At 40.7% G+C, this 14,059-nt stretch overlaps 1 long non-coding RNA gene across 1 annotated transcript; it reads right to left on the bottom strand.

The window, feature by feature from the left end:
• Positions 1 to 2,305: 2,305 nt before the first annotated feature.
• LOC117196328 (uncharacterized) lies at positions 2,306 to 14,049 on the bottom strand. The gene is made up of 2 exons (XR_004476459.2): positions 13,919 to 14,049; positions 2,306 to 10,394 (listed from the first exon to the last, which is right to left on the bottom strand). It is a non-coding gene; the product is annotated as an uncharacterized LOC117196328 (long non-coding RNA).
• Between the last annotated feature and the right edge of the window lie 10 nt (positions 14,050 to 14,059).

The following is a 14,059-nucleotide window of genomic DNA, read 5'->3' as shown; positions in this document are numbered from 1 at the left end:
TGTATTGATTAGAGTTAAATTCAGTGTCTCCAGAGCCTAGTCTATGTAAGGCTCTCAATAAATATTTGCAGAGTGAAGTAGGGAAAGTATTTGAGGGGCTTCCCTGGTGGTCTAGTGGTTAAGACTCTGTGGTCCCAATGCAAGGGGCACAGATTCGATCCCTGGTTGGGGAACTGAGATCCCGCATGCCACAAGGCATGGCAAAAAAAAAAAAAAAAAAAAAAGAAATGGGCAAAAGGAAAGTATTTGACATATTACTTTTAAAGAAATCTTTTATGTGGGTTAAAAGTGCTATTTATGTTTCTTGGGAGGGTTTTTTAGGTTGATTATGAGTCTCTAGTATAGTGTAGACTGTCGATTAAAAACATGTCCTTTGGAGTCAGACAGGTCTGGGTTTAAACTCAAGCTATACCACTCTATTTGACCCTAGGCAAAGTAGGTAATTTCTGAGCCTTAGTTTTTTTTAGCCTGTCAATTAAGAACAATACAATACTTTCCTCATAGGGTTATGTGAAGAATAAATGAAATTATGCATGTAAAACAGTACAAAGTTTGGCAATGTAAATGGTAATGACACTCCTCTGGAGTGTGTGTAGTTGCCAAGAATTAGAAAAACCTGAAGAAATGAATGGAAATAGGTTTTTTAAATTAACTTTTCAATAAAAGTATTGCAAACTAAAGAAAGTGAATTAGTTATAGATATAAACTGAGATTTGAAGGTAAACGAATTAGGGTGATTAGGTCTCTTATTTGATCCAAATCCTTTAAAAGTATCAGTTTCGATTATCTATTGTTACATAATACTCCATCCCCAAACTTAGTGACTGAAAACAACAAATTATGAACTCATATTCTCTGGGTTATCTGGGCTCAGCAGGGTGGTTATGCTCCATTTGGTGTTGGCGAGGGTCAACCATGTGGTTGCATTCAGCTGGGAGCTTGGTTGAAGCAAGAATGTACAGGATGTCTTCACTCACACGTCTGGTGCCTCAGTTGGAGTGGCAGAGATTTTTTTCCACGTGATTTCATTATTCAGTAGTCTAGCTAACCTAAACTTCTTTACATGGAGGCTTGACTCCAGAGGGCAAAAATGGAAGTTGCAAGGTTTGATAGACACAGGCCAAGGAGTGACATGTTGTCACTTGTGCTGCATTCTACCAGTCAAAGTAAGTCACAGGCCAGTGCAGATTCAAGGCTATGTGGAAATGCACTCCATTTTTGGATCAGAGAATGTGCATGCAATTACAGGGATGTGAGGAAGTGTCCACAGACATATTTGCAGGCAATCTACCTCAGTAACATTTTGTGTCTTTGTTGGGACTTTATCTTTTGGAAGGCTCAATAGAAGTGAAGCTAATTAAGTACATGTTAGATTAACTGAAAAGTAGATTTTGGAGAAGTGGATTGATGGGTATACATGACCATACATTATGATCCTGGGTCTCATGTAAATGTATATATGAGAGTGTCAGGACTCAAAGGGAGTGAATTTTTAAAGGGATGGCTGGAGAGGAGCTGGATATGAGAATGGAGAGGTTGGTGTGAAGTATGAGTGGCTCTGGGATACTTTACATGATTTGGTGGGACTGGAGAAGAGAAAATCAAATATTTGAGATTCTGCTAAGTACAAGGTGCCCCAAAGAATACGAGTACATGTTTTAGTAGGATGTGTGGTTCTTGGTAAAGAGGAAAATGATCATTTAATTCAACGAGCATTGAATCTTCCTGCTGTGAAGATTTATAAGATCATGTTTTCAAGGACAGAACAATCTTGGTTTTGGTGTGAAACAGTGTGTAATATTTTTATTCAATAAACACTGAACCATTATGTGCAGTGTTATTTGGAGGGACATAAATCACTAAGTCAGGGTTGGTTCCTGACTCTCAGTAGCTTTCAATCTACTTAAGAGATACAATATGTAAACAATATAAATTTGGATATGATAATTGCATAGGAAAATTAGTTCTTTTTTGGCTGGGGGGAGATCAGAAAAGTTATTTGTTGAAGAGATGACATTTGAACTGAATCTTGGAAAATTTCAGCTGATGGAAATGGGAAATCCTTGTTAAATATGGACAGTAATATCTATAGGGAGGAGCTTTGAAGAATATGAAATAATTCAGAATGTGAAATAATTCAGAATATGAAATAATTCAAATAATTCAGAAATAATTCAGGTGGGAATTACACAAGTCCATAGGACTAGTTAGTGATCATTAACACACAGTAGGCTTTCTCTGATAGTAGGAAATAAGTTTGGATAGGAAATCTAGTGCCAAATAACTAGGAGTCTTGAATGCCAGCCAGGATGAAGAGCTTAAATTTATTTTTTCCCCTGCAGACGAGTGCTGTTCAATCCTGGCAACATGTTAGAATTCTTGTCAGAGCTTGAAACCCAGCGGGACCCTGTGGGGCCTTCCTGGTGACTGACACCCCACCACCACTTGTGTCCCCTGCCTCTTGTTTGTAGAACATCTTTAGCCTCCTAGGCCTTCCCCAGGTTCCAAAGAGCAAATTTAATCAGAGGAGTGAGAAAATGCAGAAACAAAAGGAAACAGTCAAGCAAGACAAAATAAATAGCCTTAAAACAAGATCAAGGACCTTTAGTTCCTCTCTGAGGGTTATAAATAATATCCTGAGCCGTATCCTTGAGCTGTTTTGCAGATACTAAACCCCCACCAGGTGTAAGAAGTTAACTACATGCTGACCACAGACACATAGACCCCAGACTGGCTGGAACCAGAAGTTGATGATTGAGATTCCTGAAACATCACCCTGTTACCTCACCACCAACCAATCAGAAGGAAGTATACGAGCTGATCATGCACCCTGTGACTCCCTCACACCGTCTTTAAAAACCCTTCCCTAAAAGCCATTGGGGAGTTCAGGGAGTTCTGGCCTTTTGAGCTTAAGCTACCCATCCTTCTTGCTTGGCCTTGCAATAAATGCTTTACTTTCCTTCACAACCTGGTGTCAGCAGATTGGCTTTGCTGTGTATTGGGCAAGTGGACCCAAATCCAGGTTTCATAACATAAAAAAAAAAGAGAGAGAAAAAAAAGATTAGAACCCAGACCAATGAAATCAACCTGAGCTGGTGTCCCAAGCATTCATCTTTTCAAAAGCTCCATAAGGGATTCTAAATCGGGGTCAAATACCACGGCTTTGGAAAAGTGGAATAAGACAAGGGAATACTTTCCAAGGTCCATTTACCTTGAGATGTCTGAGCCTCTGAACTCATATTTTTGCTTTTCGATCTTGCTTGGTTTTATGTATCTCTTTGTCCACCTTCCCCACGGACTAGGCCTCATTCCCACTGAGGGCAGGAACTGTCTTGCACATGTCTGTTCACTGTAGTAGTCTAATATCTGGTCTCTTTGTGTACTGGCTCTTAATAGGCCCTTGGTAAATATCTGTAGAAGTAATCCATTCAACAGCCATTTACTGAAGGTCACCAGTAGGTTCCAGGGATACAAAGAAAAAAAGATACAACTCCTGCATTTAAAGAATTCCACATAATGCAGGAGGTAGACAAAGAAGCATACTTATAAGGGGAGGGGGGAGGGAGAGGGATGGACTGGGAGTTTGGGGTTAGTAGGTACAAACTATTACATTTAGAATGGATAAACAACAAGGTCCTACTGTATAGCACAGGGAACTATTTTCAATCTCCTGGGATAAACCACAATGGAAAAGGATATAAAAAAAGGATGTATATATGTGTATAACTGAATCACTTTGCTGTACAGCGAAATCAACACAACATTGTAAATCAACTACACTTCAATTAAAAAAATAGCAAAGGGGGTTCCCTGGTGGCGCAGTGGTTGAGAGTCCGCCTGCCGATGCAGGGGACACGGGTTCGTGCCCCGGTCCGGGAAGATCCCACATGCCGCGGAGCGGCTGGGCCTGTGAGCCATGGCCACTGAGCCTGCGCGTCCGGAGCCTGTGCTCTGCAACGGGGGAGGCCACAACAGTGAGAGACCCACGTACCGCAAAAAAAAAAAAAAAAAAAAAAGAAACATAATTATAAAATATATCATGGCATTTAAAGTTTGTTAATTACCTACTGTGTAGGTTCAGAGAGGAGGGACGCTTATCCTGGGGGAGCAGGAGTGGGGGCAGGGAAGGCTTTCTGGAGGAGGCCATTACTGAGATATCTTAAAGAGTGGAGGCTAGCAGGCTTTCCAGGCAGATGAAACAGAAACAAAGGTCCAGAGGTGAGAAACAGCATGGTGTGTATGGGAAAGCTGTAAATGGTATTTGTTGGTGCGTGATAAAGAGGGCAGGAGATGGAGGCAAGAGTCAGATCACAAAGACGACTCTAAAGAACCATTAAGACTGAACCTTTAGTAAAAGGATGCAGACACTTTGGAAAACTGTTTGGCAGTTCCACAGAAAGTTACATAGAGAGTTACCATATGACCTAGCAATTCCACTCCTAGGTATACATATACTCAAGAGAATTGAAAACATATTCACACAAAAATTTATGCACAAATGCTCATAGCAGCATTATTCCGAATAGCCAAAAAGAAGAAACAACCCAAATGTCCATCAACTGATGAACGGATAAACAAAGTGTGGTCTATTCATACAATGGAACATTACTCAGCCATAAACTAGAATGAGGTACTGCTACAACATGGATGAACCTTGAAAACACTATGGCAGAGGAGAGAAGCCAGTCATAAAGGCTACGTATTGTATGATTCCACTTACAGGAAATGTCCAGAATAGGCAAATTCACAGAGACAGAAAGTAGATTAGTTGTTGCTAGGGGATGGGGTAAGGGGTGAGGGATGGGAGAGGACTACTAACAGGTACAGGGTTTCTTTTGGGGTTGATGTAAATGTTCTGGAATTAGTGGTAATGATTGCACAACCTTGTGAATATACTAAAAATCACTTAGGTATATACTGAATGAGTGGATTCATATGGTGCATGAATTTTATCTCACTTAAAAACATGGGTTGGGAGACTTGAAGATTTATTTCTAAATTAAGCTTTATTTTTAAAAAAATCAAAGTAATACATGCATATAGTTAATCAAAAAGAAGGGGAAGTTATATGACAAAAAGAGCAATCCCCTGCCTAACCCCAGTCTACGCTCCAAACTAGCTTCCCAGAATGAAAGACTTTCACTTCTTTGAACTATTCTAGTATTTGTCATCGTAATTGGAAATAATATGCCCTCCTGCTCTTCATGGCTTATCAGTTTGAGACATCTATTAGCTTCCTGTTATGAAGGGTGAAGGTTTAGTCCTCTGTGATGATCTTAGTTGATACAGAAAAGAGAATTTAAGTAATTCAGCTATTTATAATTAAAAAATAAAACCCTGGGAACAGAAGGAAATTTCCTTAATTTGGTAAAGGTGACATACTAGAGATCAACAACAGATATTTAGTGGATATATATTCCCTTAAGATCAGCAACAAGGCAAGAATGCCCACTATTACTGTTGCACTTTAACTTAGTACTGAAGGTACTAGTCAGTGTTGTAAAAACAAAGAAGGAAAGAAAGGGGGAAAGGAAGGAAGGGAGGGAGGGAGAAAGGAAGGAAGGAGGGAAGGAATTAAATGCATGCGAGGATTGGAAGGAAAGAGCAAACTGATCATTTACAAATTATATGAATTTCATCTTTAAAAATTCATGCTGAGTGAAAAAACAATGAGATTTAAAACATGATATCATTTATGTAAATTAAAAATACATGCGGGACTTCCCTGGTGGTACAGTGGTTAAGACTCCGTGCTCCCAATGCAGGGGGCCTGGGTTTGATCCCTGTTCAGGGAACTAGGTACCACATGCACGCCACAACTAAGAGTTTGCATGCCACAACTAAGGAGCCCGCATGCCACAACTAAGAAGCTCATGGGCCACAAGTAAGGAGCCCTCCTGCCGCAACTAAGACTGAGTACAACCAAATAAATATAATTTTAAAAAAATCAATCCATTTGGGGCTTCCCTGGTGGCGCAGTGGTTGAGAATCTGCCTGCCAGTGCAGGGGACATGGGTTCGAGCCCTGGTCTGGGAAGATCCCACATGCCGCAGAGCAACTGGACCCGTGAGCCACAACCACTGAGCCTGCGCATCTGGAGCCTGTGCATCTGGAGCCTGTGCTCTGCAGCAAGAGAGGCCATGACAGTGAGAGGCCCGCGCACCGCGATGAAGAGTGGCCCCCACTCGCCACAACTAGAGAAAGCCCTCGCACAGAAATGAAGACCCAACACAGCCAAAAATAATAATTAATTAATTAATTTTAAAAAATCAATCCATTAAAAATAAGTAAATAAAAATAAAAACACGTGCAGGAGACACTACACATTTTGCAAAAACACAAAATTATAAATATCAAACAATTTATAGTGTTCTCTATGGCTGGGGAGGGGAATAAGGAAAAATGGAATTATAAAATGAAATGAAATCTTTCTATGCATAAGTGGAGATCATGTGTCATGAATTGATGAGTAGCAGTTAACTCCACCTTCTGTACCTGAGGTCCTCCAGAAAAACAATGTTCTATTTTTGTCTTCAGGGTGATTCATGCTTTAAGAAACACTCATATTTGTTTACTCCTGTTGGTTTCTTAAACTTATCAGTATTCATAACAAGTCAAACACTTTAGCACACTTGCAAGTCCCTTTTGGTATTTTCATCACATGTATGTGTAATATCTATGTATGATATTTGTTGTTTGTTTTGGGAATCTAACACATGTGCTGGTTCAAGATAGCTGTGTTAGTTTTCTGGGGTGGCCGTAAGTACTGTGAGTTGGGTCGCATAAACAACAGAAATGTATGAACTCACGGTTCTGAAGGTTAGAAGTCTGAGACGAGGCCTCACCAGGGCTGTCAGGCAGAATTTGTTCCATGCCTCTCTCCTAGCCTCTGGTGGTTTGCTGGCTATCTTTGGTGTTCCCTGGCTTATAGACATATCAGCCCAATCTCTGCCTTGATGTTAACAAGGCGTTCTCCCTGTGTGTGTGTCTCTCCAAATTTTCCCATTTTATAAGGACACCAGTCATACTGGAGTAGGGGCCCACCCTACAACAATATGACCTCATCTCAACTAATTACATCTGCAACGAACCTGTGTCCAAATAAGGTCACATTCTGAGGTCTGAGTGTTAGGACTTAAACATAAAAACTTTTGGAGGACGCAACTGAACACATAACTAGAGCCTTCAGTCTCCCCAAGGTATTCTTATGCCTTTGTCTTTGTTAATTCTTGAGATTCATGATTCCCTATAGCTTCCATGGATTCTTCACGTGTGATTTTGGAAGAGGGAGCTGGTGGCCCTTACTAGTTACTTTGTTAGGAAGCTGGAGTTACACGCCCCAATGTCCTCCTTTCTTATAACCCCTATCCCTCACGCCTCTTCATTATAGTTATATCAGCATTTTGCCTTAAATCAGTAGACAGTGTTTACATTATTAGAACTATTAAATATTGTTTACTACTGAGCCAAATGGTGTACTGTGGTATAACTTATGTTTCTTATATTTAAAAAAACCTCTTGGTATCTTTATTGAGATACAATCCACATACAATTCACCCAATTCAATGGCTTTTAATATATTCGCAGAGTTGTGCATCCAATACCACAATCAACTTTAGAACATTTTTAACATTACCCCAAAATGAACCCCCTGCCCCTTAGCTGCCACCATCAGTTCCCCCTTCCTCTCAGTTCTAGGCAACCACTAAGCCACTTTCTGTCCCTGTAGATTCTTGCCTGTTTTGGATATTTCATCTAAACAGAATCATACAACATGTGATCCTTTGTGACTGGCTTCTTTATCTTAGTGTAGGTACAAGATCTCCCCATGTTGTAGCAAGTATTAGCACTCCACTTCTCTTATTGCTGAATAGTATTCCATTGTATGGCTATTCCACACTATATTTATCCATTCATCAGTTGGTGGACATTTGGGCTGTTTCTACTTTTTGGCGATTCTGAATGATGCTGCTATGAACATTCGTGTATTAGGTTCTGTGTGGGCATTTTCATTTCTCTTGGTTAAATACCTAGGAGTGGAATTGCTGGGTCACGTGGTAACTCTGTGTTTAACTGTTCGAAAAACTACAGGCTCTTTTCCAAATTGGCTGCATTATGTTGCATTTCCACGAGCAGTGTATGAAGGTTTACTTTCTCCAGCATTTGGTTTAATCCTCATCAACATTTGGTACTACCTGTCTCTTTGATTGTAGCCATCCTAGTGGTTATAAAGTAGTGTCTCATTGTGGCTTTGGTTTGTGCTTCCTTGACGGTTAATGATGTGGAGCATCTTTTCTTGTGCTTTTTGGCCATTTGTGTGTCTTCTTTTGAGAAATGTCAGTTTAGACCCTTTGCCCATTTTCAAATTGGGTTATTCATTTTTTTTATTACTGAGTTGGAAGGGTTCTTTGTATATTCTAGATACCAGTACTGTATCAGATATAAATATTTTCATTTGCAAATATTTTCTCCCATTCTGTGGGCTGTCCTTTCACCATTTGTTTATTTAAATATTTTATTTATTTGTTTGTTTATTTATTTATTTATTTACGTTGTGCTGGGTCTTAGTTGCTGCACTTGGGGATCTTCTTTGTGGCATGTGGGATCTTTGTTGTGGCATGTGGAATGTTTTAGTTGCGGCATGCATGCAGGGTCTAGTTCCCTGACCAAGGATCGAACCCAGGTCCCCTGCACTGGGAGCACTGCGTCTTAACCACTGGACCACCAGGGAAGTCCCCCAGCACCATTTATTGAAAAGACTATTCCTTCCCCCATTAAATGGTCTTGACACTCTTTTTTAAAAAAATTAATTAATTTATTCATTACTTTTGGCTGCGTTGGGTCTTCGTTGCTGTGCGTGGGCTTTCTCTAGTTGCGGTGAGCAGGGTCTACTCTTCTTGTGGTGCGCGGGCTTCTCGTTGCAGTGGCTTCTCTTGTTATGGAGCATGGGCTCTAGGCGCGCGGCCTTCAGTACTTGTGGCATGCGGGCTTGGTAGTTGTGGTTCGCGGGCCCTAGAGCGCAGGCTCAGTAGTTGTGGTGCATGGGCTTAGTTGCTCCGCGGCATGTGGGATCTTCCCAGACCAGGGCTCAAACCCCTGTCCCCTGCATTGGCAGGCGGATTCTGAACCACCGCGCCACCAGGGAAGTCCCGTCTTGACACTCTTGTTGAAAATCAATTAACGTAAAGGTGAGATAATTTCTAGTTCTTATTCAACTTTTTGTTTTCCCCTAAGTTTATAATTACCTCTTTTTCAAAATATAATTTTCTATGTATCTAGCTCTAATTTTTTCCGCACGTCGCATCAGACTTGTAAAGTACTTGTTCATATTCTTTTTCAAATATTTAAACATGTCAGATGCTTTACAGGTTTTTTCCCCCCCTCTGGAGACTGTCCTGCAGTTTCCTCCTTCTCCTACTTCAGTCAGGACAGGTTGTTTCTGGGTCTGTGGTGTAGCTTTCATTCCAAAGATTTCCTCCACCAGTTTTGTGTGTGGATCCAGCATTCCATTCCCTAGCTCTGCTGCGTTTCTCTTTCCTGCTTACCAGAGCACATCTTATAGTAGCCTACTTGGAAAGAGAAGTAAAAATGTTCACTCCTTGCATATCTGAAAGATGTCTATATTTATCTTATATTGGTACGTATTGGTCTTATATTCGTTTGGCTGGTATAGAATTCTAGGGTAATGATCATGTTTCTTCAGAATTTTAAAGGCACTGTCACATCATCTATCTTCTAATACTGTATTGAGTTGCCATTCTCATTCCTGTTCCTTTCTCTTTCTCTCTCTCTCTTTTCTGGGGGGCCACGTCATGTGGCACGCAGGATCTTAGCTCCTGACCAGGGATCCACCAGGGAAGTCCCTTTCTCTCTTTTTGAAATCTTTTTGGATCTTCTCTTTCCCCCTAATATTCTGAGATTTTACGAAGATGTGTCTTGACGTGATTCTTTTTCTTTCACTGTGCTAGGCACATAGTGTACTATGTAATCCAGAAAGACGTTCAGTTCAGAAATTTTTTCTTGTATGTCTTTTGCAATCTTGCTCTCTCATACCTTTCTCTCTTTTTAGAACTCCTATTAATCAGATATTGAACTATTTGGCTTGATTTTCTAATTTTCTTACTTCCTATTTCCATCTTTGCTGGCTCTTACTCCTGGCTCTTTGCTCCTTATTTGTTTCCCATTTTTGACAAAATCTATTTTTCTTGGAACCGTATCTGTGGAAATTCCCCAAGGCCTAGATTGAAGATCAGCTCATCCAGAGATGATCTGCATTGTTTCGGCTGGTGCTTGGTGGCACTGTCAACCTGGAACCATTTTAAATTCTTGCTATTTTGTTTTTCGGACCAACAAGGAATTCGGGCAGAAAAGTCACAGCTTTGATGATAAATTATCTGCATATATTTAAAAGAAAAAAGAAAAGATCTCTAGTAGGCACTTAGATTCCAGATGAGCAAATTTTCTATGCAGTCCCCTAGGGGCAGTTCAGGTGTTAGCATATTTTAAATCCACTCTTACATGAGGATATAGTCTTCTGGGGTTCTGGTGTTATAGTGGGGGCCTTCTATTAGATTTCCAACCCTATGCAGGCCCTGGGTTCTGTCTCCTATGCCACAGTGGCACCCTATGAGGTCACCATGCCTAAATTCAACTTTTAAGCAAACGCCCTCAAGGCAAAACAAGCTTCAGTGCTCAATTTACCTCTCCAGGTACCAGCTTTCACTTAGTTTTTTGGTCCTTAAATAGTCTATTTTCTTGCCAGTTTACACAAATGCATTTTTTAAATGATCTATTAGGCAAAGGACCTAGAATAGCTAAACCCATTTTGAAAAAGAACAATAAAGTGGGAAAAATAATTCTACCTTATATTAAGGTTTACCATAGCCACAGTAATTAAGATAGCATGTTATTGGCAGAAGGACAGACACATAGGTCATGGATCTGAATAGAAAACCCAGAAACAGACCTGCACAAATATGCCCAACTAATTTTTGACAAAAATGCAAAACAATTCAATGGAGGAAGGATTGCTTTTTCAACAAACAGTCCTGGAGCAATTGAACATCCATTGACAAAAAAAAAGGAACCCCAACCTAAACTTCACACCTCATACAACAATTAACTCAAAATGGATTATGGACTTACATATGAAACAAAACTGTACAACTCTTAGAAAATAAAATAGGAGAAAATTATGAGACTCTAGGGCTAGGCAAAGTGTGACACCAAAAGTGATGCATTAAAGGACAAGTTGATAAATTGGATCTTAAAATTAAGAACGTTTCCTCTACAAAAGATTCAGTTAAGAGGATGAAAAGACAAAAGATAGACTGGGAGAAACCACTTATCTGACAAAGTACTTTATCTAGAATATTTAAGGAATTCTTAAAACTCAAAGGTAAAAGAAATGAACAAGCCAATTAGAAAATGGGCAAAAGACATGAACAGATCTTTCACCAGAGAGGATATATAGATGGCAAATAAACACATTAAAATATGTTCAACATCATTAGCCATCAGGGAAAAACAAAAATTAAATCCACAATGATATATCACTAAATAACTATCAGGATGATTAAAATTTTTTTTAAAAAAGTGACAACAACAAATGCTGGTGAGGATGTGGAAAAACTGGATTCCTCATGCGTTGCTGGTGGGAATCTAAAATGGTGCCGTCATTCTGGAAAAGAGTTCGGCAATTTCTTATAAAACTAAATATGCAAAATTACCTTATTACCCGGTAATTGAACTCTTGGGCATTTATTCTAGAGAAATGAAAATTTATGTTCATGCAGAACTGTACATAAATATTCATAGCAGCTTTAATTTGTAATAAGCCCAAACTGGAATCAGCCCAAATGTCTTTTAAGCAGGTAAATGGTTAAACAAATTGTGGTATATCCGTACCACGGAAATACTACTCAGCAATGAAAATTATTTATACACACAACTTGAATGGATCTCGAGGATATTAAAAAAAAAAGCCAATCTTAGAAGGTTATAGACTGTCTGAGTCCATTTATATAACAGTCTTGAAATAAAGGTATAGAGATGGAGAACCAATTAGCAGTTGCCCAGGGTGCGGGATCGGGGTGGGTGTGGCTCTACAGGGATAGCACAAGGGAGCCTGGTAGTAATATAATAGTTCTGTACCCTGATTGTGGTGGTGGTTACAGGAATCTACACACACATTGCATAAAACTACACACACACACACACACACACACACACACACACACACAAATGCATGTAAAAGAGGCAACATCTGAATAAGCTCTGTGGATTGTACCAATGTCAATTTCCTGGTTTTAATATCCTACTGTAGCTAAACAAGATGTTACCATTGGGGGAAACTGGGTGAAGGGGTACAGGGGAACCGCTCTGTACTTTTTTTTTTTTTTGCCACCTCATGTGAATCTGGTGGGCATATTTAGCCATTCATGCTGCCTGAAACAATTCCTTCCATTCTGTTTGTCTTTGAGGGTTTATAATTTGTTTTCAGTATTTACCAATTTTCATTTTGATGTAGTTTCAGAAGGGGCATGGGATAAACACATATGATCAATACATTGTGTTTCTAATTGTTTAAAGGTTTTAAGCAGGGTTGTAACATTTGGGTAGACCACCCTGGTGGTTTCTTAGAGGATGGTTATAAATGAGGGCAAGATGAAACAGAAAGATATTATATTTCATTAATTTTAAGAGGCACTTGGCACTTTTTTTTTTCATTTTAACATCTAAATTGGGATGTTTGACTATAACTATTAGCCAGAACAGTCATACTGTATTTGTCATACTGGCTCATAAGAATCAAACTTTGCCAAATGGGTGTCTGAGGCTTGGAAGAAAATTCCAGAGACAGAAAAGGAGCATTCCTTTAAGAAATGCTGCATCACCAAAGCCCCTGATGGCATGCACAGAGGACTACATTGTGTGGAAATCATGCACATGAGTAAAAAAAATGAATCATAAGAGTCAGTGTCTGAATGTGAAGTTTTATGAACACTGTTACCATGTTACTCTTTTCTGTTTTCCTTTTTATGTATTTTCACGAGAGTGAAGTATGATAAAAATCTACATTTATAGACACTTGCACTTTAAATAAATATAAAATAAAAATTCGAAGTGATAAGAAAGCATTATGTCACAGTTGATTTGCTACCTTTTAACTTATCGGGACATAAAATAATAGTTTTACAACCGAGGGCGTCCAGGTAAGGGATAATAATCTGAAGCAGGACAGTGAGACGAGGGGAGAATCCTTGAAATGCTAAGAAGGAAAACTTGAATTATTAGAGGACAGGTAAAGATGAACGGGGAGGAAATCTACGATAGTTTCCAGGTTTCTGGTTTGGGCAACTGAATCGATGTAGTAAGCTACCTGGGAGGGTTAGGAGGAGCAGGTTTGGGGAGGGGGAGTTAAAATTAGGATACAGTGCGTGAGGGGCTGGTTGGCTGTGTAGAACGGATGAACGGAGCTCTCGTATTTACTTTGGCCACGGGAGCCTGCGGCTCTGCCTTGATGGATTCAGCCTCCTCAGAGCTGTCAAAGGCGGGGAGGTGGGGTGGAGGCCGGCCAGGTAGCGCCAGCGCAGTGCCTAGACCACCGAACCTCCGCCGCTCCCCGGGCTCCGGAGTCCAGGCCATAGCGAGCCGGAGCCCGCCCCCGCCCCCGCCCACCGCTGTCAGCGGAAGCGGCGTGATTGGCTGGAGACGCCGGCGCCGGCGGCCGCGAGCGGGCCCCGACTTAAGGAACTGCTTAGCGATTGGCTGGGAGGCACCAAAAAGGCCTAATTCAAATTGTTGGAGCCGCCCTTCCAGGGAGCGGGCGTCTAGTTCCACCCCGCCCCGTCGCTTAGTTAGACAGGTACGCAAACCAAAGCTGTATTGGTCAGATCCTTCCTGCACCGCTCCTTACCCGAGTCAGGATGAGAAGAGAGCTGTGACTGGCAGATTTTCAGGGGCGGGCACTCTAGGCCTTATCCGGGCTTCGCTTCGGGACTGGCACCTGTCCTGGGCGTGGATTGGGCCGCAGCGTTGTCAGCGTGATCTGGGGGCG

The sequence above is a fragment of the Orcinus orca genome, chromosome 11, assembly GCF_937001465.1.
Source record: "Orcinus orca chromosome 11, mOrcOrc1.1, whole genome shotgun sequence".
Taxonomy (NCBI): domain Eukaryota; kingdom Metazoa; phylum Chordata; class Mammalia; order Artiodactyla; family Delphinidae; genus Orcinus; species Orcinus orca.
The sequence above is the reverse complement of the archived record's forward strand: the minus strand, read 5'-3'. Positions and strand labels throughout refer to the sequence as shown.